We start from the raw sequence: 17224 nt of genomic DNA, 5'->3' as shown, positions 1-17224 counted from the left end.
CTTCTCTGCACTTTCTCCAGTGCAGATATATCCTTTTTGAGATGCAGTGACCAGAACTGCACACAGTATTCAAGGAGCAGTCTCACCATGGAGCGATATTAATACTTCCTAACATTCTGTTTGCTCTTTTTGATCCCCACAGCACCCTGGGCTGATGATTTCAATGTATTATCCACTATAACACCTAGATCTCTTTCTTGGGTGGTAACTCCTAAGATAGAAACTAAATTTGCATAACTACAGCAAGGGTTATTTTTCCCTCTATGCATCACTTTGCATTTGTCCATGTTAAACTTCATCTGCCATTTGGAAGCGCAATCTTCCAGCTTCACAAGGTCCTCCTGCAATTCATCACTATCTGCTTGAGATTTAACTAATTTGCATAATTTTGTGTCATCCACAAATTTGATCACCTCACTCATTGTACCCCTTTCCAGATCATTTATAAATATATTAAAAGGCAGGGAGGAGCCAGCCCAGCCCAAGAGAATGCGTAGATGTAGACACCTTAAGCTTGCCAGCACTGCAGCAGCTCCCGTACAAGGAAACACCCTGGGTACGTGAGTGTATAACAAGTGTGCCACTTACCCTTGCCCTTGTGTTAGAATCCCCCCGACTAAGCGGCATAAAATTTTTTTTTTAATAAATAAATAGGGATCCTGAACTTTTCTGTCTTTTGATAGGTAGATCCCCAGTACTGCATAAACAGCCAGAGCCCCAAGTACCATCCCCATTAGACTTACAATACTGGCAGTGGCTTCTTTCCTTTTTATTTTATTACATCAGGTTAGTAGGTACCCAGCGGGCGTCACGAGACCAACGGAGGATTATGATGCGGGAACAACACCACACGGCTGGCCCAGTACTAGCAACAGCCTACGTGGATTTTCTACGGTGGGAGGAAAGCGTGGGATCACCCACTTACACCGCATGTTATTAGAGACGGGCACTTTAAAGAGCTCTTCAGCTCGTACTCATCTGGTATAATACTTTCTTTTCAGGAAAGCCTGCAAAATAGGTGAAAGATTTTAAGAAAACAATCGCGATCCTTTCAAATTTTTAAGAAGCACCACGTGTTAGGGCCAAACCCAGCGACTGACCTGATACTGAAGCTTGTCAAAACCTGTTAAAAACAAGTGGGAAGTTTGGATTCATAGCAGTAATGGGAATGGAATGGGTTCACACATTGCACAAGTGAACTCCTATTATTGTACAGGAACAGAAGTGCTGTACTGGTTGCGTATTATTTGTTTAGAGCACTGTTAAATTACTTGTTATCCTGAGTGGATTTGCACCTAAATACCATCCTCCAACTCCAAGGAAAAATACATTTGTTTGCATTATTCTTTCAGATTACTTCTTGAACAGCTACCAAAATCCATTTAACCTTTTCTGCCCTAGCCCCTTTTCCCTACATCCAGAAGATGCCTCAGCGAGGCGGGATTACTCATCGATTAAGTAACTGATAGAGGGGTAGAATTGTGGAGAAGAGTGGTGGGGACTGCATCATCAACTTAAGAGTGCTCCACCTGCCGTCGGGACTACTCAGGACATCTTGCCTCACCTAGGCCCTTCGGCACTGTGTGGCGGAAATCTTCTATGTCTCCAAAGATTTTATAGTAATTCTGAATAAGACCATCTGGTTCCTGAGTCTCATCCAAATAATTCTGCAATTTCAGCTCAGTGATCATAATTTAATCCCAACATCCACTTATGAACTATTGTACCACTCAATGAACTTGATTTTTAACCTATTAAACCACCTCTTTCTACTCATTTCCTCAGTAGAAAGAGGTGGTTTAATCTGAAGGTAATCTGATCAAATACTGTGAGGGTTTTCCCCTGCAAGTTGTTGGCTTGTCATAAACTGTGTATCTAATACAGCTGTATTTGGGGGGGTTTTCCAGTTCAATAACACAATCCTCTGCATGGACAATAATACCCAAAATGCAAGGCAGTATTTAATGCAGTTTTCTGTTCCTACCACTAGAGGTCAGTTTAGGGTCTGTTAATACCTGCTACATTGGCATTTTCCAGAGGTTAAAACCAACCTCCCCAGTAGGTTTAGGAGCTGAACTTATAACTTGTAGGAAACAGCATTTAAAGGATTAATATTTTGAGCTTTAACCAAATGCACGGCAATTACCTTTTGCACATCTATAATAGTCGGTACTATAGCATGAGGAAGTAAAATTGTGCTGCTAAAGGGGTTTATAGTTTCTGCTTCAAATCTTGGAGTTTTACATTTCTTTTCATATCCCCTGCTTTTATCCGAAAAGCTTTGGGTAACAGGGCAGCCCTATGAAGGCCCTTCCTTATTTTCCACTGCACCAGTAACTTCATTATTCTCCTTAATAACAGCTCTCAGCTTTTTATGTATTGGGAAAAGCAGGAGCCACCACAACTCACCATTCACCATTTGGCTTGCTGTAATGAAGGTCAGCTAGTAACAGAGACACTGCATCTGGACCATCAAATTGACATAAGATTCTTGCTGACATTGCCCTTTATCGGGTGTTCCAATGGGGGTCAAATTTCTATATGCTTTAAGAAAATAATGTTATGATATAATCTCACTTCACATGAAAATTCAAGGAAAACAAGGAACACTTGATTATTCAATAAATTGTGTAATGCCCTGCATATAGCACTAGGGCTGCATTTCACATTCCCTTAAATGTGCTGTGGTTTGTAATCATCGATCATAAAAAATAATTCAATGTATATCCTTGTTTCCCAACTGTGAATTTTTTTTTTTAAAGCATTTTTTCGTTTGCACATAAAAATCGATCATTTAGAACTGCACTTATCTTTGTGCTTGATCCTCTGGGAGAATGGCTTCTTGTATGAGACTATGTGTGAGCAACCTCCTAAGATACAGCTGTACCTTCATGCTTTTATCCAGCCCGACATTGCAATGTTTCGAAACCGTACTTCCTTCCTCAGAGGTGCACCCGCTTACAAACTTCTCAATTACAAAAATTCAGGGTTCTAAAAAATGCAAAAAAGAAGTTAATCCAACATGATTCACTAGAAATCAATTACCCCCAAAAAACATCGTTTCAACGCACAATGGCATTCATATTTATGACTCAGTTATTATTATATTATTAAATACAGTCCGTGTCTCGAAGGGAAAAAAAAAACATCCAGAGTTTCTACATAATAAATAAACAGAGTTTCTACATAAATAAACAGAACTTCCACTACTGCTGTCCGCTGCTGCTCACAGATGGATCAATTCTGGCCAAGGTCCGCGCAAACCGTCATCATATTTAAAAGGCAAAAGCACGTGAATAGTTAAATGTCAATCAAAAACAGGACTGTATATCAAAGCTTGCAGAATGTAAATAAGGGTTCTGTCATTAAGGCCCCATGGATGAACTGTATTCAATTTAAAAATCCAAACTTTTTTTTCGCCAGTTAAATTGTAACTTGAGATCGCCACCCTGTGGTAAAGGGAAAATCTGCTCCAAAATCGGCCATGTCAGATCTTAAAAACTATGTCCAGCTTCCATGCAGTGGGTCACCACAGGGGCTCGCTCATCTCTGGTATTAATACGGCTCCAATGCTCAATCAGGCGAACCCTGATCGAGTGTGACGTCCTACCCACATAAGGCTTTAAACATGGGCACCTTAGAGCACAAATGACATTGCTGGATAAACAATCTGTGCTACAGTGTCATTTCACTACATAACCCATATTCACATCTCGCTAAGTCAATCCTGAAATGGTTGTTCCAAAGAAGTTGCGGTTATGACATGGACCGTGTCCTGTTGTGATTGTCTGAGGAGCAAAATCTCTTGACATGATTGCTCTTAGCAAATGCTGCTCGATGCTTAAAAGAAAAATAATTCACAGTTGTTAAACAAGGATACACATTGAATATTTTATGACCGATGATTATAAACCACAGCACATTTAAGGGAATGTGAAATGCAGTCCTAGTGCTATATAAAAGGTCATTTCACAATCTATTGAATAATCAACTGTTCCTTGTTTTTCTTGAATTTTTGTGTGAAGTGAGAATATATCATAACATTTGGTTTGACTATTCTTACACTTGGTCGGTTTTGATTCATTCAGTTAAGAACATTATGTGCATTGGTTCCCTAGGGAAGAAATGCAATTAATCAAATAAATTAACTTAGTTAACTAACCCACTCAAATTTCCACTGGCCTCTGGCCCACAGTTACATTGTTATCTTGCTGGTAGTACAGGTCTGCTGTCTCCTCAGGGACTAAGAACATTATTTTACAAGCTTTTAACACAATGAGGTTAATATTCAAAGGCTTGGTCTGGTTAGCTTTTGGAGATAGCATCATGAACTAAAAGCTGAATAATTTCCCCCATTAAGCAGATACATCTATTAATATTATCATTGATCTGGGGGAAGAAACTACTGGTTACATTTGGGTAACTTTGGATGTCACCTCACTGTACACTAGAAGTAGTGCAAGAAGACACCTTGTCAGTAATGAGAGAATTTGTACAGTGTCATCCACTACTGTAACGGATACGCACGGAATTTTTATTACGGTTGGCATCCATTTCTCTCAAGAACAACTTTTTCATTTTTGAAGGTGTCTTTTACCAACAGATATGTGGCAAGGTCATGAGAGCGTGATAGATGCGGCTTAGCAGGCGATCCCACTAGGACCACGCCGTCAGTAGCCGGACACACTCTTTCCCCGCAGGTTGAGCCCTTGGGTTCGGGGGCCGGCAGGACTCAGGTGAGTTCCCAATGAGTGAAGGAAGTCCGGGAACAGGCCAATGGTGAGGGCAGGAAATTGGATATCAGGTAGAGGTTGAGGCAGGCAGTGTGCTGGCAGAGTCAGATAACAGGCCAAGGTCAAGCATGAGAGATCAGTCCGAGAGGAAACAAGGATCAAGGCAAGGAGGCAAGAGCAAGGCAAGGGCAGGAGCAGGGGGACTCAGATAGAAGAAGCTCAGCAGGCACACGCAGGATCAGGAACGAGGCACAGACAGTATCAGGAACAACAGACTAGTGCTGCGCACTGCAGAGCAGGAGAACCTGTTGCCAAGGTGCTGGCTGGTCACAAGGGACTTCTTTATATACTCATGCAGAATGTGATGTCATCAGCTAATGCCACAGGAAGTCCTGGCTGGAGGACCTATAAAAAGGGGTTCAGACCTACAAGAAGTTCAGTCACGTTCTTTGGATGCAGCATGATGCCGCTTCTGTGTATGTCAAAGTTTGAATGCAAGTGGATTGAGAACTCCCCATTTGTGGACAAGATTTGTTTGTGGAAAAGTTGCATAGACAATATATTTTGCAGTTTCATAACTGGCTGAACACGTGTGAAGATAACATTCAATTCCATATGCAATTCAATGATTCATGCATTTCTTTGTTGGATTTATTAGTGTGCAAAAATCAAGAAGGGGGCTTGGTTACAAAGCTGTTACAGAAACATACAGATAAAAACCCTCCGTTACATTATAACAGCTCACATCAAGTAGCTCTGAAAAATAATTTGCCTTCCTCTTAGTTTTTAAGGTGCAGGCACAATTGTACAATTGTAGAAGATTTTAAAAAATGAATCAAAATTACTCAGTCAGAAGTTATTGTGTGTGTGTGTAAGCAAGCAAGTGGTTGCATGTTGGAGAGTGTGTGTATGGAGAGAAAGAAAAGGAAGTTTGTGCATCCCATTCCCCCATGGCAATCTCATGGTGATTAGAAATCAAACATTCCCAGGTATGGAGAGCAAAGGATATTTTTGCATCCTTATATGCTTTCATTATTTGGGTGTTATTTGTTAGGACTGCTGTTTTGAAATATGTTATTGGTGCTTGGAAAATTAAAAAAAAATATTTATTCAAGTTTTTAATTACTGGAATTTTTTTGCCAGCTGTTTTGAAATGTTTATTCTTCCTCTGAGTATGGTTTTATTATCATGATGTTTTATATTTCTTGGTTTTATTTTTTATGTTCTATGTAGAATGATAATACTTGAGTTTTTCAATTGTTGCACTGCATACAGAATCTGGCTTGTGGTTTCAAGTTGAGTTTGCATGCTTCTTTTTATATTTTATGGTTTCTTTAGTCTATATTTGGTAAGGATTTGTCTGTGTTCCACATGTGTGACCAAGATAGGGTATTTTGCTAGCATATAATTTCTGTTATAGCAGCTTGGCTTGTTCTATTTTCCTGGTAAGAAGTGTACTGGTGTGGTAGAGTCTAGTGTAATATTTGCCATATTGCCTTTTCATAAGTAGGGTTTTTACTGTTTGAGTGCTGGTAGTTAGAGTTATATTGATATGGAAGGTTTACTGTATTGTAATTCACTTGTTTCAGAAGATTCATTGCCATTTTTTTTCAACATCAAATTAAAGAAAGCAGAATTTTAAAATCTCTGTAGTACTGAAACCCAAAGGCTGAATGTAAGTGGCTATGTGACATGTTGTGCTGTGCTGTATCTGGATCCCTCAGCCAGCTATGTGTATCTTGAGATCAGTGAAGGGTGTGGATGATTTATGCATTCATAATATTTCTTTAATACTGCGAAAAATAATCTATGCACTCGTAATACACATTTGCATACACAATTAATGGAATGCATGCATCTATGCAGATTATGCTCCATCATTCTTATGGCATTTCAAATTGTTTCATGAGTGAATCACTCATTGATAGCTTTGTTGGTTCTGTTGATCCATTGGTAGTTTGTCTATTGCCACTGTCCTGGGATGATAGAATAGAAAGAGCAGAAGGATGAGAGAGAGAAGGCGGGTACAGGGGCAGTGGTGGCGCATTTATGCAAATGAGAGGAGGATCAGGTATCTCTCCCCGATCCTCAATTGTCCAGTCCTGGTCTATGGATTCGTTGGCAACCCTTTGGGGAAAAAACCTATAGGTTCATGCCCCAGATCTTTTAAGTGCCTAACAATGCCCCTGAGAACTGGGTTTGTGATTGCTGACCAACCGTATATTCTACTGTAACGCCCTGTTCCACGGCATCTCACTATACAATCTCAAACACCTCCAGCTTTTGCATAACACAGCAGCTGGACTTTTGATAGGGGCCAAATCCACCGACCATGTGATTCCAGTTCTGTGAGTAAGAAACCCATTCTTTTCCTTACCAGAAGGAATGTACTAACTAGCTGAGGAGGTTCAGGGAGATTTAGTAAACAGTGGGTTGGATTTTACTCCCCCTCCCCCCCTGTGGGAGATTGATATGGTGTTGCCTTAACCTTTTTGTCCACCAGGCACCATTGTGGGGCATGGAATTTTTAGTCAGATTTCCTGGAGCCAGGAGCTCTCTGCCTTCTGTCTGTTAAGTTTGATAATTTAATGAATGAGAGAAGCTAGTGGGATTTTCCCTTAAAGCCAGCTGGACAGACTGACTTATTTGAAGCTGTGTTTAGTTTTTTTGATCCCAAGTTTTGAGATTTTCCCTGTGAGAGCCTTGGTATCCCTTCTCAGAGGATTGGGGCATCCCTGTATAGATCAAGAGGTACGAAAGACCAGCGGCGGACTCACGATGTTGGACCGGCCCGGGTATTCGCCGCCCAGGCCGGCCCAGGACACATCACGTGGTCTGCCGAGCGCGGCTCTGTCACGGCCGTGCATGGCAGACCACGTGACTGGAGCGATCGGCCCACCGGGGGATGCCCGATCCCCCGATAGGCCAATCCACCCCTGGGGAAGACTCTGGCAGGGTATAGACCTGTACAGATGCAGATGAGTTTCAATCTTCAGTTGTTTTTCTATCAGTAACTATCTCCTCAGTTATGGAGGCAAGGACATTTTTCCCACCCTTCCTCTCTCATGTTTATTTTTCCTATTTAAGTAAAAGACTATTGTTTTTTCCACCTGGAACTGAGTGCCCTTGCTACCAGGGAATCCGTTTCCATTTTATTGTGAAGAGGCGTTTTTCACCTCCGAAGAGTCCTGTCCCTTACTAAAGGGAAGGAACCAAAGGTTTGAGAACTGTGTTTGCTGCTGACTCAAGGGTGCTGTAATTGACAGGACAGTGCCCACTGGTACTGTCATAAGGAAGGAGATCTACAATATTTAAGAAGACTTCAGGAAAGGTATGAGAATTGGGACTATTTTTTTCATTGACTGTTTATCATCTGATCAGAGTGCTGTAAATATTCTTCAGTCATCTACTCACCTATCAGTAAAGAAGTTGGAAACCACATTGTTTCTCAGTGTGATTTTTGGATGCAAAAGTCTGTGACTATTATCCGTGCTGTTTACAGAGAAGGAAATGGGGCTTGTACTGTGTTTATTTAATGCAAAAGGGCCCTGGGACTCAGATGTAAATGCACAGGGAGCCCTGGGACTCAGATGTAAATGCTATCTGTGGCGAAACACAGATAGGGTCCATCTCTTTTTCTGTGTGCCCTTGGGTTCAGTCCATGGGAGTCATCCCGCCCAAGGGTTACATGCGTGGAGCTACGCTGGCTCCCGGTGGAGGGCAGGATAAAACCGAACACACTGATCCAAATGTGGGAATCAGCCGACCCTGTAATGTCTTTCCCAACTGCAATTCTTCTACACTCCCGCAAGAGAACTGTGATCCTTCCCCAGTCCCCAATACACACACACACTAACGGGCTAAATTAGCATGCATGAGGCTTCACATATTCAGCTGCTCTGCCCCTAAAGTATGAAACAAGTTCTCTCTGGTGCCACAGTTGAAAACTTGCTACCTCAGCTTCTAGAGAAAAAAACAAAACAATTAAAGCTTGGTTGTTTAGCTATGCCTTTCCCTAGCCTCTCCCGCAGAAACTCATCCTTCCATGAGGGTAATTTTTTAAAGGATTTACACATATAAACCCTGGCTTTATACATATAAAGGGCTTTCTGAAAATTGCCCAGGAGGAAGTCCAGACTGAGGCTCCTCTCAGTCTGGACTTCCTCAGACTCTCCTTCGCTTCTCCTTGGCTCAAATACAGTAAAAGTTAGAAGTAGAAGTTCATCATCTTAGTCTTAGTGGTTGGACCTAACCTGGCGCAGGCCCACAGCAGTTTCTCCCCCTTCAGCTCCTGACTCAGTGCAGCACAGAAAAAAAAAGAGACAAAAAAAAAAAATAATAATCCCACGTTCGCAGTTTCAATTAAAAGGCTGAGCCTTGCCAAGGGCCTCTCCCCTGCAGTTTCTGGCTCAACCGGACAAGAAGAAGTTCACAGTTATAGTTTAAAAGGTAAACAGTTCAAAGGAAAAAAAAATCCAATACTCTCCCAAACTCAGTTCGTGGGACCTGGTTCTGGTCCTTCCTTCCCTGCCAAGACTTTGATAGCCTTCCTGATGAGGTCACTACGGCAAACAATTGGTCATCCCAAGCAAACAGTTGAAAAGAGCAGGAAGAAACCCAATATTCTTATGCACAGCTTGTTTGGGATCTCTTGCCCGCTGCACAGTTTGTAGCAAAAACAGCTCCCAAAATACACAGTTCAGATAATCAAAATACTAGCACTCCACTGTACTCCCCTTTCACTGCAGCTCTCAGTCTGTCTCCTTTGGCTTCTCGCCCACCTCTGGTTCACAGTTTGCATCCCAATGAGGGGTTGTCTGTGGCCCTGGACAGTAAGAACTCCCTCTCGATCCTCTTCCTGCTACTGGCTCGCTCCAGGTACCTCACCAGTCTCTCACCTGTGAGGTAAGAGCCTCCGCCCACCCTGAACTCGGAAACCCCGCCCCCGAAATCCCTATTGCATATTCCAGTCTCTTAGCCTGATGGAAACTGCCTGCTGGCTCTGGGGGGCCTTGGTTTCAGTAAGCCTGCCTGCCCGCCCTTGCCTGCTGCTGGAACTCGGCTTCTCAGTCCTGATGTTACCCAAATACTGGGAGGAAGGGGTATGTCACAAAATACATAAGACAAAGTTACACTTGCTCCTGAGTAGATGCAACTTTGCGTGTCTAGGTTGGTAACAGTTATGCACGCACCCACAAATTTCTAAAGTGGATACATTCATTTTGAAAATTCTGGCTAAAGTTTGTAGGTAAAAGAGTACCTGCAAACTATAATCTGTGCAGGCTGTTTGAAAGTTACCATTCCCATGTCCACAAATTCAGTAGTGTTTTGTGTATGCTTTACCACTGGTTTCAATATATGACTGAAGGTACAACATTTGTTGTATATGAAGTGTACCACACACATAATAGTTTAGAATTGTTTTTACATTTGCTATGAGTGACCAGGGTATGGTGTGAGCTTGTTTTTTGGTAGCCTTTTAGCACTTGAAATGACATGAGAAATATATTTTTGATATTGTATAATAAAGTTTGTGCAACAAATATTCATCTTGATTACCACATTAGTGGTGTTACTTTCCTGACCATAGGATTTACTGCTGCGTGTTTATGGCGCTTCATAGCTCCTAATCTTCTTTTCTTTTCCCAGGGCAGAGACTCTAGCGGGGGTTTCCAAATAAAATCCTCTTACTCCTTGTTCTCTTCTCCAGATGGTAACATGGGATTTTTCAAGGTGAAGGAATTCTCTCTCAACTGCCCTCTCCTGTGCAGGAAGGGAAGCAGTAAAAACGTCCCCCCCCCCCCCAACACGAGAAAAGCAAAATCTTCACAAAAATCCTTCCTCCACATCACCACTGTCCATCCATTGGGTGTGAGATGAAAACAGCACGTCTTCTCATTCTTCCTTATCCTCCCCAGGCAGGGGATTCTTCCTCCCTGAGCAAAGCCTAGAGGTTCCAACAAAACTCCAAAAAGAAGTCCAAAATGCTTAAAACAATTTTTACAAAACGCAAAAAAAACCCCCCCAAAACTTGCGGCAGCCTCACCAGCCAGGTTGTGGCCCAGAGAGGAACCTGCTGCCTCCCTATCCTATGTGGCCAGGGAATGAGGCCTAGCCCACCAGGCAGAGCGGAACCAGACTCCTTCTCCTGTGCTAACCACAGTACCTCACGGATCTCTGATGCAGCACTGCCCGCGAGAAGGCTGGAGCCTACCTCTGCAGTCAGGCCCGGTGCTTACCTGGTGTGCAGACCGTGCAATGGCACGGGGCAGCGCACCTGGGAGGCCGACCCCTATGTGTGTGTGTGAGACGGTGTGAGCCCGTGTGTGTGTGCATGTGAGAGCCCCCTTTGGTGCTGACTGGCTCCACCAAGATTTCACTGAAGTCTGGCAGAGCTGGTGAACAGGCAGTCTACCTTCATCCAACGCTTCCTGTCTTCTGCCCCCAAGTTTCCAGAGAGCAGATCCCTGCTCTGATGACAATCATAGAAACCTTTTTACATCTAAATATGTTATAGAAATGGTCATTGTGCAGCCACAAGAAAACAAGTTTTAGGCAACAAGGGTCAATCGTTTATTAAAAAAAAAAAAGCTCAGGGCAACTGGGAGATTATTTAGGGGAGCTCACGAGCGAGATGCCTGCAGATGAGCCTACCACAGAGTTTGTAATCGGCTGGGCCCAAAACACACAGCTGCAAGCTGTCAAGCGGAAAGACTCGATTGAAAGTGAAAGGGGTTACGCTAAATATAGAAAACTGTAAAAAAAAAAAAAAATCTATTTCACTTGCTTGAGAGATCTAGTCTGACTATAAACCTGAGGCTATGGACATAAGCCCAGAAAAGATAAAGGTACAACAAACCGGTATGATAAAAAACAAAGAGACATGAACAACAGAGACCGCTGTACTTTGAAAGCACAAAGGGGTGTATATGACAAAAGGGTAATGAAAGATGGCTTTAATACCCTGCACTATGGATTCTGAAACTGTGGATGTGTGCTGACGGCAACCCTTTTCTTGTATTTTAGCCAGACCATCAAATGGTGGCGAAAGTTTCTTTTTGAAAAACCTATTAGAACATGCAGGTTGTGTGTTGACTGACATGCCTAACAATATCGTGTGGTGTTACAGTTGCTGGCAGTCTTCGTATAAAGAAATGCTAGGTAAATATCTTTATTTTACATTTCTGCATCCTTTGCCTGATTCTATTAATGATGATCAGTTGTTTCCAACCAATCCTGTAAATCAATGGTCCCCAACCCTGTCCTGGGGGCCCACCAGCCAGTCGGGTTTTCAGGATATCCACAATGAATATGCATGAGAGAAAATGTGCATGTTATGGAGTTAGTGCATGCAAATTTTCTCTCATGCATATTCATTGTGGATATCCTGAAAACCCGACTGGCTGGGGGGGTCCCCAGGACAGGGTTGGGAACCACTGCTGTAAATGATTTGATGGACTCTGCTTGTGAAAGTGGTGAAATCGAGAAAGCCTTTACCCAGAACGTGCATCACAGAAATCTGAGTATTATATATATATTGTTCAAAATGTTTTCTGTCAAGGCAAAACATGTGGAGCTATAACTTTAAATACCCAATATATGGTACTTTGTAAGAACCTTAGAGAGAAGCTGCACATTGCTTTTCTGTTCTAGCCAGCTATACCGTGCTACGTCATGATTCCTTTTAGAAGCCTTTGAGAATACCACCGGAACGCCTTATGGCTATCTTATCATGGATTTAAATGCTATGACGCCGGAGGCTTATGGATTAAGGACAGATGCCTTGCCACCAGATTGGACCATGATATATTGTGAAAAAGTACATGCCCCCTCTAAAAAGAAATATATGTATTCTCCCCCGTCACATCTGTTTGTGTGGCTCAGACAGCAACTCTACTCATGTAAAGAGGAACCTGTCCCTTTTTAAAACTCTCTATAGCAGAGAAAATCTGGCCTAAATACAGTTTCTAACAATTTAGTGGGGGCCCTAGCAGAGATCGTGCTAAACGCCTTTATCACAACAACAGATAAGTGTCACGCCATAAGGAATGTGGGCGATAAAAGGGTATCCCTCAAAAAGAAAAAGAAGCTGGTGAAACAATCGAGGCCCCCCAGGTTAGATTTTGCATTGCCACTCGTCACAGGTCTTTTGAGCTAAGCACTAATGCAGCACAGAGAACAAATGTATTTAGAACCTAGTCAACAACTCGATCGTTTGAGAAGTCCTTCAGGCCTAGAGGAAAATATTAGAAGCACCATCGCTCAAAGGCTACATGAAGAAAGGAGAGGGTATGTCTGAACATGGAAAGGCCAAATGTTATCCTGAAGTGCTACAGCACTGCCTGGTGCTTAACAGACATGGAGAAATGGGAAAAGAAAAGGATAGAAAATAGGCTGTTTGTAAACTGTGTTTAGAGAGGTCTTTCACTATAATTGGGAAGCAACTCTAAGAGGGCTCTGTAAGGGTAGCAGTTGTTGCTTTGACCAATGAGTCAGTCTCTGAGAGTGACATCCAGGTGACGAAAAATAGAGGCCACCGGATAGTTTACAAGTGCTACGTTGGCCCCCCTACGTCAAAGTCTGACCTGTCTTTTTTCACAGTTTTACAGGTCAGGTACAGCAGCGGGTTGTTTAAATCCAGGTAATCCGTGCCATGTCGCTATATAAAAATCTAAAGGGGCCATTTCTCACAAGGCAGATAAGGGCAGAATTTCCACATAAATCCTTCATTCGATGCTGGTTTGGGTGGGGCTAGTTGAAATAAATCCTGTCTCGACTTCACACATTCTTCAGTCCGGTGGTATACAAACACAATGGTGCTTGTATACCACCTCCCTCCCACACCCTTATCTGTATATAGTACACTATCATTGTTCTCCCTTCTTTATTTCCTATCTTCCCCTACTTCCCCTACTACCCATAACTTCCCCTACTTCCCCTACTACCCATAACTAATCAAGCTTGATATTTCACTTGGTTGCAGCTCCATCATTGCTCTCTACATTAATGGTGGGGGTGGAAGGGAAATAGAACCAAAGAGCTAAGAGAAACAGATAAGTATGAGAAAAAAATGTGAAGCTTGCTGGGCAGACTGGATGGGCCGTTTGGTCTTCTTCTGCCGTCATTTCTATGTTTCTATGTTTCTATGTTTCTATCCCCATTTCTAAAGAGACTACAAAACAATTTACTTGTCCCTGCAGCGTACTTAACTGGAGCCCCACAATACCTTGAAAGCCCAGGCCAGGCCTGCGTGGCCATAATAATTTCTGTACGTGATGGGGTCACCATAGTCTTTAACTACCACTATTTAAAAAAAACAGCTTTCCGGGGACACTAACGAAGCTTAAGGGTCACCTACCCATAATAAATGAGATGTGTTGGTTCTAATCTGTTTATTATTTCAAATATGATGGTGTCAATGTGCTGCTTTTTCACAGGTTCATAATGCGGGTTATCATAAGTGCAAGTGATAGACTCGTCCTTAACCCCGTTAGCAGGAATTCAGCGTAGTAGTGGCACAAAATGGTCTCTCACCAGCTGGTGTTCTATGATATCTGTCTACAGCAGGGCTTCCCAAACCTGTCCTGGGGACCCCTCAGCCAGTCGGGTTTTCAGGATATCCACGATGAATATGCATGCGATACATTTGCATACCATGGAGGCTCGGTATATGCAAATTTATCTCATACACTTTCATCGTGGATATCCTGAAAACCCGACTGGCTGAGGGGTCCCCAGGACAGGTTTGGGAAGCCCTAGTCTACAGGTACATGGTATTAAACCCTCCCCCCTCTCCCCCAATATCTGTTGGAAACAGCGAGCACTGAGTATTTGTTTTAGCTTTTAGCCCCAAAATGGTCGCTAAATCACCCTGTGTGAAAATTACAGCCTTGTCCTCTGATTTTTATTTGATTCTTCAAGACACAAATGATTTACGATGGTAAGGGTTTAAAGAAACTTATTCATATCATGGTTCACGTTGTCCACTAAACTTTGTATTGTTGCAAAATGCCTTCTTCGTACAACAAAGTGAAGCTCCACGTTTCCTCCTCCAAAGGTGGCATTATACTTCTGATCTTAATATTATCCCATGTGCGCGGGTACGGAGTTTCCCCCAGTCCTTGTGGGCCCAGTGCAGAAGCTAATTGTGTTCTGCAATTAAAGCTGGTATTTTGTGGAAACTTGCAGAGCTGTTACTAGGCAGCCCAATGTAAAATCGTCATTCTTTTTTTTTTCTCTTTTTTTTTTTTTAATAATACAAGGCTTTTTTCAAATTAAATGTCTTGAATCTCTGACACCTTTACCCAACTGTTACATTTTTCAGGCTCCTCCCTCCAGTTCACGAAATACTGCTTGTACCCGCCTCTTTCTTTTACCTTTAGAATCTTATCAACGTGGCATCTCCTGTCCTGTGGAGGGTTGACGTTCAGTAAGTCTTCAGGATAAAATAGAACGTGAAAGGCTTCCTCACCATAAGCTGGCATCTTGTTCACTGTTTTCTGCCCCCTGTTTAAAACCGCCGTTATTATAAATATCTCATTGGGCCTTATTCAAATTTCCCTTTAGTTGTTGATGGTCTGACTTGATCCCCTTTGTAAAAAGGGGCTTAGCAGGTTCATGTTTGTTGTTACCACTGAAGGCTGTTTTCCAGATCTGCAGAGAGTTTGAGGTCGTCACATTGACCAGCCAAGTCTGTATTGTTCTTTGAAAGCTATAATTATAGCTTTTGTACAAAAGCCTGCAACTCATCTTGATATTGAAAAGTAGGCCAAGTATCACCACATTTTAGATTTTAAAGCCCTGTTAAACCTCTCCTCCACCGTTGCTTTACCATCATTGGTCACAAAATGATGAACACCTCTGTGCTTTTTTTTTTTTATTTATCCAATTGTGAGTACAACTTATTTCAGCAAACAATATAAAAAAATATCGCTAATCATAACTTGCATACACTAGTGGTACAAAATCTCAGAGGCACTGACAACCATTTTAACAATAAAATATAATAACGCTTCCGTCACAAAACAAATGCAAGACACTCACACACCACACATTAATTCCAACTGAAAAACCTCTTAACTAATTCTTCAGAGAGCTACTTAAAATATCTTTACCATTTGCTGTTAATTATATTTTCAAATGCCCTGGTCACTTTATGGCCTCTCTTTGATTTTAGACTAACAACGTTGTGAAATTATTTTATAAATTACGCATTGTTTTATAAATTATGCCCGTTCCAAGAACGGGTAGAATGGTATTGCAGGCCCCAATACTAGATTATTGCAATGCCTTATACCTAGGACTTCCAGCAGCCACTACATTAATAAAAGATTTAACATAAATAAATAAATAATCGCCATCAAGACAAGTCTTCCAAAGCGATTTACAACCTAGATTTAAAACAATCAAAATAATAATCACATCAAAACTTCAAGAGAGGGCCAGTTACCAATCTGCATCTTATCATTGCTATGATGATTAAACTCTAATCGTTAAAAGCCACTGTCATAAGCCATGTTTTCAGGTTTTTACGAAATTTTAAACCCTCCTTCTCTTCCTTTAGAACCAGTGGTTCCATAAAGCTGGGATTCCTGCCGCAAGTGAGCAATTTTGCAGTCACTTCTTACAAAAAGCTTTAATACTCGGTAATTCATGAGAAATGCCTTTTTTTGATCACAGATTCCTGTTAGCCTCATACCATTTTAATTTCTCTTTCAGATGAGGAACACAAGGGCCATTCAAGGATTTAAAGGCAAGTAATAAAGATTTAAATTTACAGCGCATGTTCACTGGAAGCCAGTGTAGGCCGAACAGCAATGGCTTACCAGGAGTTTTTCTAGTACTTCTAGTAATAATTATACGTGCCATGGTAACATGAATTGCCTGTAACCCGCGTAACAAATTCACTGGCAATCCCATGAACAGCGCGTTACAATAATCCAAATGAGATAAAATAAGAATCCCAATCCAAAACTGGTCTAAGCTTTCTTATTAATTTTGTTTTCAAATACAAATTACGGGTTACTTGCTGTATGTCTTTCTCTAGACAAAGCTCTGAATCTAGAATGACACCCAAACGATCTTACCTCATTTTTCGTCACCAAATCCACATCACTCAATTTCAACCCTTTTTTAATCTCTCCCGTACCAAGCCAAAGCACCTCTATCATACTGGTATTTACCACTAAATTACTATTATTCAACCATTGAGCAAGATTAGCTAAACAATGATTTATCCACAAATAATCATCATCAACAAGCCCAAGAGGCCCAAGATCAGACTTTTCACGGGTCTTCTTTCATTGATGCAAAATGATGCTGCCCGATGGAAGGACACAACCAATAACATCGCTGGGGTGCCTTCCTGCTGACCAGACAGCGCCATATTGGTTTTCGGCCATAAAGTTTAATGCATCATTGAGGCATGTCTTTCCATTGAATGGCGTCATTTTATGTTACAAGAAGAAAGAAGGCCTATGGAAGGCCTCAGG

At 41.9% G+C, this 17224-nt stretch overlaps 1 long non-coding RNA gene across 1 annotated transcript in view; it reads right to left on the bottom strand.

Annotated features, from left to right (window-relative positions):
• The window catches only part of LOC115073486, a 37555-nt gene that overhangs the window by 10863 nt on the left and 9468 nt on the right, over positions 1–17224 (bottom strand). The window contains exon 3 of the long non-coding RNA XR_003852026.1: positions 2417–2991. This is a non-coding gene — a long non-coding RNA (uncharacterized LOC115073486). The remainder of the gene's footprint in view (positions 1–2416; positions 2992–17224) is intronic.

This window comes from Rhinatrema bivittatum, chromosome 11, assembly GCF_901001135.1.
Source record: "Rhinatrema bivittatum chromosome 11, aRhiBiv1.1, whole genome shotgun sequence".
Lineage (NCBI taxonomy): Eukaryota > Metazoa > Chordata > Amphibia > Gymnophiona > Rhinatrematidae > Rhinatrema > Rhinatrema bivittatum.
Note: the sequence above shows the minus strand (reverse complement) of the source record. Positions and strands in the feature narration are given on the sequence as shown.